Source organism: Armigeres subalbatus, chromosome 1, assembly GCF_024139115.2.
Source record: "Armigeres subalbatus isolate Guangzhou_Male chromosome 1, GZ_Asu_2, whole genome shotgun sequence".
NCBI classification, from domain to species: Eukaryota; Metazoa; Arthropoda; class Insecta; order Diptera; family Culicidae; genus Armigeres; species Armigeres subalbatus.
In genome coordinates this window covers 93,225,963-93,242,471 of record NC_085139.1, presented here as the reverse complement: position 1 = coordinate 93,242,471, position 16,509 = coordinate 93,225,963, and positions in this window count along the sequence as shown.

Here is a 16,509-nt window from a genome sequence, read left to right as displayed (position 1 = left end):
AGACTGCGTGGTTGGCGACGTGTAGCCATGGACCGAGCCGAATGAATGAATGCCACGAATTGGCTGAAACGTCGGTGATCAGAACGTATCCAGCATATCACGTCAGAGGGGTCGGTCTAAAATACACGGCGAGAAATCTTCACACGGTACGTCTTGGTTTCGACGACGGCATTGGAGTTGCATAGTCAGTTGCGAATTCCGAAGCCTCCCCGAAATTGTATGAATCGTACTTTTTTTAGCAAGCTTCACTGCTTCTTGTTCGGTTTCATCTGGACTTGGAAGAACATTTCCCGGATGTGCCCTACAGTGATTACAAAATTTACGAAAAAAGCAGTAGAAAAACACTTTGGTTCTACTCACAATGCATTTTGATTAAGTCGACTGTAGTATGTTTACTAAGTATTTGAACAAAATAGTTATGTAAGGAGTCGTTCAAAATGACGTCCATAGTTTGAGGGGGGAGGGGTCAAGATTTTGTGACAGTGCGTACACTAGGTATACAAAAAAACGTGACAGAGGGGGAGGGGTCTGAAAATCTTAAAAAAGTAGTAGACGTCATATTTGAATCACCCCTATCAATATATCGAATCATAGCAAAATAAAAAGCTAATGTTGTTTTGTGCTCCTTATTTTGTTAAGTGAAGACCCAGGACGAACGGATTTTTTTCAAATAGATCGCATTCATCACCTGATCGTCGGAATTCCTCGCGGTTTCATTTGTGCTCAATGGGAATAGCTATATTTTTGCCCTGATACATTTTAAGACCGAAATTCCTGTTCAGGTCCGAGCTATTGCTAAAAATAAGTGTGCGCGGGGGTCTTTTTCCCTGTAATTCGAACATCAACTCAATGTTCTGGCCATGTTTACGTCCGGAATTTACATATCAACCCTCAAACCATTTCTAAAACATATTTGACAAGAATTCTAGTCGATTTCGATAGTTTCATCACAGACAAACAGACATAACACATTGAACATCCACTCATCAAATTCATCGTCGTTTAAACACTAACGACATCTGTTGATTTCAGTTAGTCAGGCAAATCACGAACCAGTGAGTGGTAGGCGGTAGTGAGCAAACGTCAAACTAGAGCAAAACCGATGTGCGCGCCACGAGTGATCGATTGGCCAACTAATGATTATTTGAATTGACCAGTAAATCAGTGAACGATGGAAATTTGACAAGTGTTATGTCTGTTTGTCTGTGGTTTCATCATTTGAAAAGGGCATGGTTGACTAAATTCAGGGCCGGATTCAGGTGTCACAATGGTATAGTTTGTGTTTTTAAAATTCAGATTCTATACATATGTAGTTTTTATTATTATGTACAGTACATGTTCCTTTTTTTGTAACAAGTATAAAAGTTATAAAATAATAAGTAGTTCAAGTAATGATCATTGAGATGATAAAATAAATAATAAAGAGTTTTTTCAGTTATTCTTGACAGCTTTTGCAGAACGGCGCAATAATATCCACTGAACAAGACTGGCACGCGTACTGCTCACAACAGCAGCATTTCGAATTTGTTTGAGATCTTCGTCTTTTCGAGCAATAGTTTCACCGGAATCTCGCCTTTTCCTTGGTTTTGATTTTGAAATCCGGATCGTTTTCGTCCTTACATACGTAGCAAACAATGATAGAAATTTCTTTGTAATGGTCTTTGCAACACTGCCTTTTGCACCCTTTACAGCTTGTATCGGTTTTCTTATTGCATATAAAGCATACAGCTCTACTCTGGTCATACTGCCGAATAAAATCTTTAATATTCGATGAAATATCATTTGGAAGATGGCCACTAATTGATCGACGACGGATTTCATCAGAAATCTGATCGTGAAGTTTTGCACCACTCTGGATCATTGCAACAGAGCATGAAGTATGCATCCAGGCAAGCTATATCTATGTATTCCATAAATACTTTTTTGCTCCATACTCTGCTGCGATGTGAAACGCGGTACCGGCAAGTCTCCATGTCTCCTACATCAACACCTTCTTGCGTCTTGTTATAATACTGAATTACTTCAGGTTTCTCATCTTTGTTCCTATCATTGGCAAACCTGAATAAAAAGTCCAATAGGATTACAATAGAAATTATTGTAACAATACGATAAATTTAATTGTAATTACAATAAACTCTATTGTTGCTCACAATAGAATAACAATTAAGAATAATATTTTCCACCATAAATCCTATTGTAAATGGAAGTTTTACAATAGAAAATAGGGGTTGCTAGTTACCGTAACAATAAAAAAATCGTTTTTTTCGTTCATCATCGTTCATCACAATAGAATTTATTGAAATTCTATTGTCAACATTTTTCTGTCAATAGATTTGATTATACGTTTATTGGAACAACAATAAGGCAATTTAATTGGTACAATAGAAGAACAATAGAATTGAATGTTCATCAATAAAATGTATTGTAATTTTATGATATTTTAATGTAGTTCTATTGTATTTTCTATTCGGGAAGCGCTTCGTCGTTAGCATAACCACAGCTTTCTTACCTTTTTTCTCATAAGATGATGACAATGTTGAAATATTATTGTCTTCCTTCTAAATTACCCTATTACCTTCTATTATCCTTCCCTATTACCTTCTAAAACATCGTTTGGGTTCTGACCTTTCGTATTTACGAATATTGAACCAGTTCGAGAGATGTGAACAAATTATCGGCTGTTATCTCCCGCCATTCGTTCAAATACGGCTCAACTAAATCCTTGGTCACCCTAATGCCTTGTCCTTTTTCTATCACATTATTCTTTTTACCCGTATACACTTGTAGGTTGCATATATAACCATTGGGTTCTGCACATGTCCAAATCTTAATTCCGTATTTTCCTGGTTTATTCCGCAGGTAGACTCGAAACGGACAGTGGCCTGAAACGAATTGTGGTACTATAACTAAAAACTTCTCGAATTAAAAAAAATCTACCTCGGAAAAGACATAATCTTTCATCCACCGTGAGAACATTTGAGGGCACATAGTTCTGCATGCAATTAGTTACGAACATTTCGGTAAATTTTTTGATAGGCTCAAGTTTATCATTTGTATTAGCAAAACGCTCTGGTCTAGTGGAAGTATCGTCGAATCTCAAACACGTGTAGATGTCGCAGAATCTGTTTTTGGATATAGTGATTCCATAAAAACCGATTCGCCAGAATGAATTCGAGCTCCATAGTTGTTGTACGTTTTTATGATTTTGATTGTTCCTCCAGCGGCAATCAAGACTGCAATAAACGCTCGCATTTATGCACAGGTTACTTGTCTCCATGCCGTCTTTCTGTTCCGCTGCTCATAGTACTTTTTCCCGTATAAGTTTGTACAGTGTACTACTTCCTGAATTATATCAGGACTTAAGAAAGCCAAGAACGCTTCCTTCGGTGTTTTGATGCCACGGCATGATTGTGACACCCCAGCCTTAGAATAGTCGAAATTACCAAGTGGCGGACGCTTCGGTGGTTTTGAAGACCAAGGTAATCCATTCTTGCCGGTGAAATTATTTGACACAGCAACGAAACTATATTTTGTTTTAGACTTATAATTCAAATGTACCTCTCATTCATCTTACCTTGCCAAACTATCGCATTGCCTTATCGTGTTCTTTTCCAATGTATTTCGGTACCTTTTGAATGTCTAATCTTTCGTTAAATTTATTTCATTCACTTCATCGTGTAAAAGTGAACAAAGGAATTAGAACAACGTTATACATAAATAATGGAACTGTCCCCATCTTCATCTACCTACCTGAATACCTAGTTGGCTATAGCGTCATACACCTATGCCTGGCGTATTGTAGAGTTCCATAATCGTCGGTCTTGTGCGATGTTCCTTCATTTTCCCCGAGCCTTCATTTTCCACCGCGTGCAGCCAGCATGTTCGTGGCCTTCCACGAAGTTGCCAGTCTCTGTCCTGTTCTCTTTTGAATGTTGTTTTCGCTATTCTTTCTTTCGCACTAAGTGACCAGCTCACTGGTCTATCATATTTTGTACAATTCACAATATTTTCTTCTTTATCCAGCATTTCACGAGCGCTAATGGACGCCACACTCAAGCTCAGTTTTTGGTGGGGTGGAAACAATTTGAAGTGTGGCTTGTGTCGTTTGACATAAAAATGGAAGGTTTCCATCATCATAATGATCAATTCATGATGATGATGGTCGCTGCGATGTCAAACAACACAAGTCAAACGTCAAATCGATTGTACCCCACCAGAACATTAGTAAAATTGTGGCGGCCATTAGTGCACGTAAAATGCTGGATACACTTGATACAGCTCGTGATTCAATTTTTTTGCACAACACACCATATTCTAGCCCTTTTCACTTGAGAACCCATGTCCGTGTAGAGCCACAGGTAGAGTCAAAGTTTTATACAGAGGGGTCATTCAAAAATGATGTCACAGGTTTTAGGGGGGGGGTCTAGAAATCTCAAAAGTAGTGGACGTCATAGATGAATCGCCCCAGAGCATATTTCGTTTCTGTGAGCATGTTGCGGGGCCTAAGCCCTATAGCACTTACACACATACATTATTTATCTATTTATTCAGGTCGAAGTGGCCTGGGCAGTATACAAGAGTTTTCTCCATTCGGCTCGGTTCATGGCTACACGTCGCCAATCATGCAGTCTACGGAGGGCCTGCAAGTTATCTTCCACCTGATCGATCCACATTGCCCGCTGCGCACCTCGCCTTCTTGTACCCGTTGGATCGTTGTCGAGAACCATTTTCGCCGGGTACGACACTCTGGCTACGTGCCCGGCCCACTTCAGTCGTCCGATTTTCATGGTGTGAACGATGGATGGTTCCTCCAGCAGCTCATGCAATTACTGGTTCATTCGCCTCCACGTACCGTCCGCCATCTGCGCGACACCATGCATAGATGGTACGCAGCACTTTTCTTTTAAAAAATCCAAGTGCGCGTTGGTCTAATGAGCGTTTTGTAGATAGTCAGTTTGGTTCGTCGGCGAACTCTATTCGATCGGAGCGTCTTGCGGAGTCTAAAGTACGTACGATTTCCAGCCACTATGCGTCAGTCACCAGTGAGCTCAAGTAAACAAATTCTTTTACCACCTCGATTTCGTCACCACCGATGCAAACTCGCGGTGGGTGGCTCACATCCTCTTGAACCTCTTCCTATCATGTACTTCGTCTTCGACGTGTTGATGACTAGTCCGATCCGCTTAGCTTCCCTCTTCAGTCTGATGTAGGCTTCCTCCATCTTCTCAAAGTTACGTGCCATAATATCAATGTCGTCGGCGAAGCCAAATAGCTGGACGGACTTCGTGAAAATCGTACCACTCGTGTCAATCTCTGCTCTTCGTATTACCCCCTCCAAAGCGATGTTGCATAGTAGACACGAAAGACCATCACCTTGCCGTAACCCACTGCGCGTTTCAAAGGGACTCGAGAAGGCCCCTGAAACTCGAACTACGCACATCACCCGATCCATCGTCGCCTTGATAAACCGTATCAGTTTATCCCAAAATCCGTGTTGAGCGTTCGTCCATGAAACCCGTTTGGTACTGCCCCACGAACTCTCTTGCAATTGGTGTTAGTCGACGGCATACAATTTGGGACCTTGTTGGCGGTGTTCAGCAATGTGATTGCGCGGTAGTTGTTACAATCCAGCTTATCGCCCTTTTTGTAGATGAGACACACGACACCTTCCATCCACTCCTGCGGCAAAACTTCCTCATTTTGACCCCTGATTCCGACCCTGGTCGAAATTTCAGAAGGTCATTTTCAATTGCAAACAGAATTCTTTGAGCTCCTGATGTGTTTTCATGAAGTTTGAGCAATCGCATGCCCAGTTTCATTGTAATTGGTGTTATGACCTCTGCTCTCATCATTTTGACCCCTGAATCCGACCCTGGTACAAACTTTTGAGAAAGTCAATGTCAATTGTAAACAGAGCTAATTGTGCTCCTGATGTGTTTTCTTGAAGTTTGAGCAGTCGCGTGCCCAGTTTTATTGTTTTTTTTTTAATTTCTTTATTATAGTGATTTTTCAAAAATTATAGAGTTTATCACTTATAGTTTTATTGGAATTGGTGTTATGTCCCAGCTTTCCTCATTTTGACTTCTGAATCCGACCCTGTTCGAAATTTTAGAAACTCAATTTCAATTGCAAACAGAATTCATTGAGCTCCTGATGTGTTTTCATGAAGTTTAAGCAGTCGCATGGCCAGATTCATTGAAATTGGTGTTATGGCCGCTGCTGTCCCCCATTTTGACCCCTGAATCCGGCCCTGGTAAGAATTTCAGAAGATCACAATCAATTGAAAATGGAAATTTAAAAACTCCTGATTTGTAAAGGTTTTTGAAGCTTTTGTACTTTTTACAACTGTGCGAGTCCCGGAAAGTTAATAAAGCGGATGAGTTTTGCGGATTTATCAATTTACTCATTTATTTTCCATTTTCCACCCCCTTCATTATTCAAAGGCCAACAGGTGAAAAGAAAGATCTAATATTTGTTCTGGCCTTATAATAACCATGAAATAGATCTGAAATGTCGTAATAAAAAAAATTTTGGTATCGTGGATGATGTAGATTGAGGTGTGTGCTGCCATCGTTGACAGTTTCGGCAACTTCTCACTATCAAAAATGTTGCATTAGCGCACAAAATGAGCGTGTTGTGCAAAATCTGTCACGCCGCTGGATCTTATTTTTTTCACACATATTCAATTATAAATGACAGGTTCCAACGAGAACTCAGGCTCAGGTGCGAATCGCGAATTTAAATCAAATTTAATTTAAAAGTGACAGTTAAAAATTTTAAAAATCATCCGGCAAGTACAATAAAACTACATCTATCAAAAATTATTCGATATCTGTCAAAAGAAATCGTACTCTGCTAGCAGGGTTATTTAAAAATTATCAAAATGTCACTTTTAAATTTATTTTGATTTAAATTTGCGAATCGCGGGCCTAATCCTCAGAAGAGTTAATAAGAATTGAGTATGAATTAATGCCTGTGGAAATGGAGAAGAATGTTCTAAATGGCATTTAGGAGAATTTCCTGTCAATATTTTTTTCGGAAGTACAGAAGCAAGACCCGTGTAAATTGAAGATAAATTTCGTAAACGTTGAAAAACAGTAATAAAACCGATTTTTCCTAACAGTTTTTCGTAGTAAGAATGCAGCACGTTCCAGAAAAAAATCCATTGGGCGTTCGAAGCAAAACAGTGGATTTTCTTGTGGAAATTCTTTTAAATATTCGCATGTCAAAAATCTCTGTTCACGCGGTTTTTATTTTACGCGGGTCGCTTTTTACGCGACTTTTTTTACGCGGATTTTGGGATTTATGCGTTTTTTTTACGCGGTTTTTTTTACGTGATTTTTTGAAAAAGTCTTGAGATCACGTGAAAATTGTAAAAATTGATTTTTTATCGATTTTTGGAAAAGTCGTTTTTTACGCGGATTTCGGATTTTACGCGGTTTTCAAGGGAAAACACTTAGAATATTTAATGGAGGTACGATGCTGGGTCATTAGAGCGAAGGCCGTCAGTCCCGAAGGTCATTTGGCCACAGCCGTTAGGCCGAATGAGAAGTGAGAAGGAAGAAGTGAGAAATGAGAAAAAAGGTGTTATGTGAGGTGAGATGTGAGAAGTGAGTAACAAGAAAGGATAATTGAGAAGGGAGAAGTAAGAAGCGAGAAGTGTGCAGCGAGAAGTGAGGAAGTGAGAAGTAATAAGTGAGAAGCGAGAAGTGAATAGTGAGAAGTGAGATGTGAGAGGTGACAAGTGAAAATTGAGAAGTGATATGTGAGAAATGAGAAATAATTTGTGAGATGTGAGAAGTGATAAGTGAGAAATGAAAAATAATTTGTGAGAAGTGAGAAGCAAAAAGGGAGAAGTGAGGAGAGTGAAGTGAGAGAGCGAGAAGTTAGAAATAAGAAGGAAGAAATGAGAAGTGACAAGTGAGAGCCGAGAAGTGAATAGTGAGAAGTGAGTAATGAGATAAACATGTGAGATGGGAAAACTGAGAAGCGAGAAGCGGTAGGTAAAAAGAGGAAAATGAGAAGTGATAAGTAGGAAGTGACAAATGAGAGATTAGATACGATAAGTGAGATTTAAAATAGAAAAAGTGAGAAGCGAGAAGAGAGAAGTAGGATGTACTTAGTGAAAAATGAGAAGTGTGAAGTAAGCAGTGTAAAGTGAGAAGTGAGGAGTAAGAAGTGAATAGTGTGAAGTGAGAAATGAGAAAAATATGTGAGATTTGAAAAATGAGAAGTGAGAAACAAGAAGTGATAAGTGAGAGCCGAGAAATGAGAAGCTATAAATGAGAAGTAAGATTTAGAAGTGCGAAATTCGATAAGGGAAATGAGGTCTAACATGTGAGAAGCGAGAAGTCATAAGTGAGAGCCGAGAAATGGGTTGGAAGCGACAAATGAGAAGTGAAATTGGAAAGTGAGGAATTCAAAACGAGAAGTGAGATGTAAGATGTGAGAAGTGAGAGCCGAGAAATAGGTTGGAGGCGACAAATGAGAAGTGAGGAATTCAATACGAGAAGTAAGATATGAGAAGTGAGAAGCGAGAAGTGAGAAGTAAGAAGCCAGAATTGAATGGAGAGAACTTGGTTGTGAGATGGGAGAAGTGAGGAGCGAGAAATGAAAAGTAGTAAGATGTGAGAAGAAAAGGCAAGAAGGGTGAAGTTAGAAGATAGAAGTGGGGAGTGGGAAGTAAGAAGTGAGAAGTGAGAATTGAGGAGCGAGAAGTGCAAAGTGAGAGGTGAGAAATGAATAGTGAGAAGTGAGAAATGAGATAAAGATGTGATATGTGAAAAGTGAGAAGTTATAAGTGAGAGCCGAGAAATGAGAAGCTACAAGTGAGAAGTGAGATTTAGAAGTGAGAAGTGAGACATTTGATACGAGTAGTGAGATGTAAGAAGTGAGAAGTGAGAAACGAGAAGTGGTAAGTGGAAGCCGAGAAGTGAATGGAGAGAAGTGAGTTGTGAGAAGTGAGTTATGAGAAGTGAAGAGTGAGAAATAAAAAGCAATTTGTGAGATGTGAGAAGTGAGAAGGGACAAGAGAGAAGTTAGAAGGGAGAAGTGAGGTGTGTAAAGTGTGATGTGAGAGGTGAGAAGCAAAAAGTTGAGAAGTGAGAAGTGAGAGGCGAGAAATGAAAAGTGAGAGTGAGATGTAAAATGTGAAAAAATGAGGTAAAGATGGGAGATGTGAGAAGTGAGAAAAGAGAAGTGTACCAAGCGAATTTGACGTCACACGTTTCATTGCTTGGATTGTAATCGAGGCGTCATGCTCGTTTAGTTACACTAGTTGAGAGGTCGTTTGGCTACCCTCGTCTTCGCCTCAGCTCGTCTATAGAACCTACAGAGTCTATAATCTAGACTTTCCGATTTGGGTACAATATTTAGACCACTACCGGAATGTGGATGGTCGTCGAGTAACTCGATAATATTATTGAGTTTGCAAGCAAAAGGCAGAACATCCAAGAATGTTATCGATCATTTAGTAATCTGCCTTCGATCATTTAGTAATTTGTCAATAACTCATTCCAGAGGCTTAATTTCAAAATGTGTTGTATGGTGGACATCTAGTGCAAAGGTTTTTCTACAATTGCCTAACAGTTCGTTGTTTGAATTACACTAATAACGGAGCTATAACGCTAGTATCAGTTACTTAGACTAAATGAATGCATATTTCGTTATCACTTATTATAAGTTTAGAAACTAGCACCGTAACTCCTTTAATAGTGGAATTCAAACATCGACCTGTTAAGGAGAGTTGTAGAAAAACCTTCGCACTAAAAGTCCACCATACAACACATTTTGAAATTAAGCCTCTGGAATGAGTTATTGACAAACTACTAAATGATCGAACGCAGATTACTAAATGATCGATAACATCCTTGAGAACATCATCAATGAACTGAAACAGAACCTGCTGGCGTTCGAGTCGTAAGACAAGAACAGGACGCTTTTATCAGCTACCCGGGAGAAGCGAGAAGGCCGAGAACGGTGCCACAACTGAGGCCTTCTCCTTCCTTGGGACATCGACTATGGCAGAAGAAGCGAATGATTTCGCCCTGACGGCCAACGAGGAAAATATTGCGCCTAACCAAAAACGGCTCAAGCAGCAAACCGGCGAAGGTGCTCAGAGCAAAGCCAAGCAGTAGGCGACAGTAGGCCAAACGTCGTCTTGACGGAGCAGATCGGGATGTAGTGATTCCCGAAGGGCGTTGACCCGAGAAGGCGACTTCTCGGCCCAAAAAAGCGAAAGGCACCAACCAAACGCAAGTCGCCAGGCCGCAAGAGGGTACCTGCCGGCCAGTGCCATCGGCACAAGGGACCGAAAATCCCTGGCAGCTGGTCAGTAGCTCAAAGCGGAAGTCGAGCGCATCTCGATCCGCAAAAAGTTAAGGACAGAGTAGAGTTCTTGCTGCTCAAAATCGATAAGCATAAGTACGCCGACGTCGATGCAGGCGACCGAAAAGCTTTCGGCGCTGGAACAGGACGCACGAAGCGTCAGACGCACCAATACTGGTGAAATGATCTTGGTGTTGAAACGTGGAGCTAGCGGGACTACTGGCTAAATAAGAGATCTTGGGTAACGGCGCCGAGATGAGGTCGTTGGGGACGGAAGTGACCTTCCAGTGCAAGCAACTGGACGAGGTCACGAACGCGGACGACGTCGTCTCTGCCGTCAGAGAGCAGTGCGGTACAAAGGTCGTCTATTTGGCACGCAGCTAGCCTACCCTAGTTAATGGAGCGAGGGATGTTGAAATCGGCTGGTCAGTAAGCCCAATAAGCAAACTGGACTGGTACTATTGGTGCTTATAGTCGGGACATAAGTCCTACGACTTTAAGGGCCCAGACCGTAGCAACCTGCGTCGTCATTGTGGTTGGGAAGGGCACAAGGCGCAGGAATGCGATAAGTTACCAAAGTGTCCATTTGCGCCAGCAAAACGCAAGCATGTAATCACGTTATGGGTGGACCTCCGTGTCCCATCGGAGAGGGAGACAAGAATAAGCCACACAAGCAACACAGTTGAATCTTAACCTGTAGCAGTCGGTCTCGGAGTCGAGGACCGATGTCGCTCTCCTGTCCGAACCGTACAACGTCCCTAACTTGGGTCGTTATTTACGTGACTATTTTCACTCGGAATTTATTCCATTATTTGCTGCAGGAATTTCTTGGAAAGACAAGAAACTATGCAGTGTACACATTATATTCTATCTACAATAAGGAACATGTACCATATATGAAACAGGTCGGCAGACCTTTGGTTACGCGTGTTGATCTTAAAGCCTTGCTTAAGGATTTTTTTGATAGCCAAGAAGTTATTCGTGATACACATTCTATACTATGTACCACAAAGAGCATGCACCATATTTGAAACAGGTCGACAGACCTTTGGCTACGCGTGTAGATCAAAAGGCCTTACTGCAGGAATTTCTTGGATGGCCAAGAAGTTATTCTTCATACACATTCTATTCTATGTACCACAAAGAGCATGCACCATATTTAAAACAGGTCGACAGACCTTTGGTTACGCGTGTAGATCCAAAAGGCCTTACTCCAGGAATTTTTCGGATGGCCAAGAAGTTATTCTTCATTCACATTCTATACTATGTACCACAAAGAGCATGCACCATATTTGAAACAGGTCGACAGACCTTTGGTAGATCAAAAGGCCTTACTCCAGGAATTTCTTGGATGGCCAAGAAGTTATTCTTCTTTCACATTCTATTCTATGTCCCACAAAGAGCATCTACCATATTTGAAACAGGTCGACAGTCCTTTGGTTACAACCGTATTTCAGGAATTTCTTGGATGGCCAAGAAGTTATTCTTAACACACATTCTATTCAATGTACCATATTTGAAACAGGTTGACAGACCTTTGGTTACGCGTGAAAATAGCAAAAAACCGTTTTTTTTTATTAAAAGTCGTTTTTTACGCGGTTTCCGGGATTTACGCGGTTTTTTACGCGGTTTTTGGGATTTACGCGGTTTTGATTTACGCGGAACGTATCCCCCGCGTAAAAACCGACTCCAGTGTATTTTCATTCCAATATATCGGTGATCAAGTATCGATATTTTGAAGTATCGGAACGTCTCTAAACAATTATAACAATTTTCAAGAATGATTAAAAAATCGGCAGACTCGTACTTAAGGTATGTTAATTGTAGGAAATACTAGAATCAAAGTCAGTCTATTAATGTTGCTTTTTGGTTTTTATCTTGGAATTGTTGTTCATAAAACAAATCGAACGATATAATGTTTCCAAGATTTTACTTCATTCAACTGCCAATATTATTGGTCAGTGAAAGTCAACGTAAATTCCGGTGTCAATTGCCCGCCTGGTAGTGGAGTAGTTTTTTTTAATCGAAAGTGAAAACGTTTTCGTTAAGCTCTTTTCATGCAGAATTTGAATTGCTCTTGATATATGTAAGATAATTAGCTAGACTAGGAAGTATTCTGAAAAGAAAATTATTTAAAAAAATGTGAACAGTATATTGGTAATATTGTTTTAAAGAGGGACACCGTGCGAAGGGATCATTCAAAAATTACGTAAAACTTTTTCATCAACAGTTCATGGAGAATTGGAGAATTTTTAACACTTGAAAATGTTTCATTAGAAACATTGCCAATTTTATAAATAATCCCAAAAAAACAAAAAGCTAAAAGAACGAAATCGCGAGTTGACAGATGCAACAGAACAATCTGGCAGTGAAAATTCATTCGATTGGGTCGGTCTGTCGGGCCATCGTAGAAGTGATAGCGCGACAAAATCTAGGGGCTCTGCTGCTGGCCCCACGGATTCCAATATTAAGTAAACGCTTTCAGGTTGAACACAACGGCGCGACGCGCGACTCGCTTTCGCGGCATCCGGTAACGATTCCCGTGCGGAAGATTCAGCCGTCCGTCAGCCGAAATCAGAATAGTGTACGACGACGCCAACGACGTTTGATCTGCCGCCGCTTGCCGAGGCGACGAGATGGGTGAGAGGAAAAACTGTACGCGCCAAAGTGACAAGAGAAGAAGTGAAAAGTGCGTGATGTTGGAACTGCTACCGCGCGGAGGGCGGAACGGGAAGGGAGCACAATCGAAGATCTGGATTTCGTCTTAGAGGAGGTGAAAAGTTGGAAAAAGTTGTTGCTATTGTTGGTGGTGGTTTTAGTCGTGGTTTCCGATGGAGTTGCCGAGTACTTTTGTATGCTGTTTCTGGTAAAACTGGGTGCCACATCGAGAGCGTGCTCTTTTTTTTTCGAGAGTGTGAGAGGAAGCCTTTGCGAGAGTGCGCAAGAGAGAGTAGTGTTGAGAGAGAAAGATGGATGAAAATGAGTGATCTCCGTTGGGGGTGGGCTACTGTTGGGTGCCAGATTCAGTGTGTGAAGTGAATGATCCCGCATCATATGGGAAAACTAGCAGTGACGTATCTAGGAAGGGTGTTTAGTTGAAGATAGAAGCATATGAGCATATGGAGATGCTTGGTACATTTGTTCATTGATGTATCAACTGCTTGTGACTGAATTTGCTGTGTAAAATCCTTAAATTTTATTATTGAAATGAATGCAAAAGTTTGCTATCATTTTTGTAGCAACTTGTATTAAGAAAAATCCTAATCTTATTACATGTAGGGGAGTACCTACGTGTTTCTGGTTTACCTGTCGAACAACGCGATCATGAAATTATAAGAACTAGAAGTTTCAACAGCTGGTTTCGGACGTCTTCTGGACGATTATCACAATTCTTTTATAGCTCATTTTTTGGCTAGATTGGCAGGAGTAAGGATGCTGTCAAGCAAAATATAGAAAATTTCGCTTTTTTCAGATCTTCCACGGGAACTGCTTTAAAGTTTCGAGAATCCTTTGGAATTTTGAAGGAAGGCTGTTTAGGATTTCCAAGGAAAACTCTTTGGAATACCCGCGGGAGACTCTTAGGAGTTTTAACGGGAAACTCGCTGGAATTTTCACTAGAAATTCTCCTGAATTTCCATGAAAAAATCTTCAGAGTCTCCGCGGGAGATTGTACAAAATTTGAGTTTCAACCAAATATTGTTCGGATTTCAACGAAAAATCGTTTGGAATTTCCTTAGGAAATTCATTGGAATTTGCAGGGGTTTTGTTTTTAAATTCCCGCTGAAAATCTTCATAATTTCTACGTAAATTATTTTTAATTTTAACAAAAAACTGTTCTGTAGAGGAGATTTTTCTGAATTTCTTTGTATTTTCCTCTAGAAATTGTTTGGAAATTCCATCAGAAAATATTAAAAAAAGTTGAATTGTCGTTTGGCCGAAATCATTCAGCAGAAAGCCATTTGGTCCAATAACACTTTAACCTTCATCGACTCGCGCTGTTGTAAAAAGTACAACACATTGGATAAAAGTGAAATATCTTTTCAGCCAGATGACCAATTTGCACGAAACCAGAATGTATTCTTTTTAAAATTCATTTCAAGTATATCCAAAGTGATTCTATAGAAGGCTCTGGTGAATATAATTGTATGAAGGGCCCTGGGTGCTCAGGGAAAAGTGACCAATAATAAATTATCCATTGATCTATTTGATAGTTCGTCCTAAAGCAGCACGTCCTAATTTTTTTTTCTGAAAGTGTCCAAGGAGTTATTCCACAGCTCTTACTCATCTATGACCACAGGTGGCCAGCAGAAGGCCATCCGGAAAATCCGGAGCGACCGTAAGAATGGACAAATTAATAACTTTCGTTTTAGAGCAGCGCGATTCTTTCTAAATCATTTCTTACATTGTCATAGGAGGTACCTCACAGCTCTTACTTATCTATGATCGCAGATGCCCAACAGAGGTCATCCGGAAAATATAAAAATGGAGAATTAATAACTTTCGGCAAATTCACGGCACGGAAAAACTGGGTAAAGCGTACTATTGATAACTTGCGTACCTGAAGGAATAAAATATACCCCATCTCGCGATCCTTAGCCTCTTACCCAGCTTCCCTATCCCTACCTCCTCGTGGTGCTGGCTGGGATACGAGCAACCTTAGGAAAGATCGGGTAACCAACCCCGGTGGGAACTATGGTCGTATGCTGACAGGGAAGGAGGGGGAGAGGTTACTCCTCTCCGGAGGTGCAAATCTTACTGAGCGCCTGTTCTCCATGTTAGGGGCGGCTGATCATCGTCCGAGTGCCAGCGAGGGACTCTAAGTGAAACTGTGCACCATGGTCCACCGGAAATAAGGAGGAATGGTCTTCTCTCAACTTCATCGGGAGCACACGCATACTCGCCGATGTTCTCAATGACCGTTGATTCAGCATCGTAGCGCTGCAGGAGCTTTGTTGGAAGAGATCAATGCAATGGTGCGAACGTTTATAGATAATCATACCATCTCATCTACCAGAGCTGCGGCAACACACACGAGCTGGGAACAGCTTTCTCAGTGATGGGCGATATGCAAAAGCGTGTGATCGGGTGGTCGATCAATGAGAGAATGTGCATGTTGAGGATCAAAGGCCGGTTCCTCAACTTCAGCATAATCAAAGTCCATAGCCCACACTCCGGAAGCACTGATGATGATAAGGACGCATTCTACGCGCAGCTGGAACGTGAGTACGGTAGCTGCCCAAGCCACGACGTCAAAATCATTATAGGAGATTTGAACGCTCAGATTGGCCAAGAGGAGGAGTTTGGACCGAGTATCGGAAAGTTCAGCGCCCACCGGCTGACGAACAAAAACGGCCTACGACTAATTGATTTTGCTGCCTCCAGCACCTACTTCCAACACAGCCTTCCGTATCGGTACACCTGGAGATCACACTGCAGACACACAAATCGACCACGTTTTGATTGATGGACGGCACTTTTCCGACATTATCGACGTCAGAAAATATCGTGGCGCTAACATCGACTCTGACCACTATCTGGTGATGGTTAAACTGCGCCCAAAACTATCCGTCATCAACAATGTTCGGTAACAACGGCCGCCGCGGTACGACCTAGAGCGACTGGGGCAACCTGATGTCGCCATTACAAACGCACAGCATCTCGAGGCAGCGTTGCCGAAAGAGGGTGAGCTCGATGGGGCCCCTCTTGAGGACTGCTGGAATACAGTCAAAGCAGTCATTAACGACGCAGCAGAGAACAACGTCGGGTATGTGGGACGAAGTCGACGGAACGATTGATTCGACGAAGAGTGTTACTTGTGTGCAGACAGATTCTGGAGGAGAATGATGCAACGCGGGCGGTCGCGCTGCAGCAAGGTACCCGGCAGAACGTGGAACGTTATAGACGGAAGCGGAGACAGCAGACCCGCCTTTTTCCGGACCCTTTTGAGCAGCCATTAACGACGCAGCGGAGAACAGCGTCGGGTATGAGTTGCGTTGCGTGGATTAGATACTTATAGCTGTCATGTATATTCTTTAACTTTCTTACTCCAATTGCTTATGGATTTCCATTTGGGATGTAATGGCAATCCAATTGGATGATGATAATGATACTTCCTTCTATTGTCAAGGTAGCAACAAACGATTTAATTATGATTATACACCCGATTCTTTTTTTACACGGGGG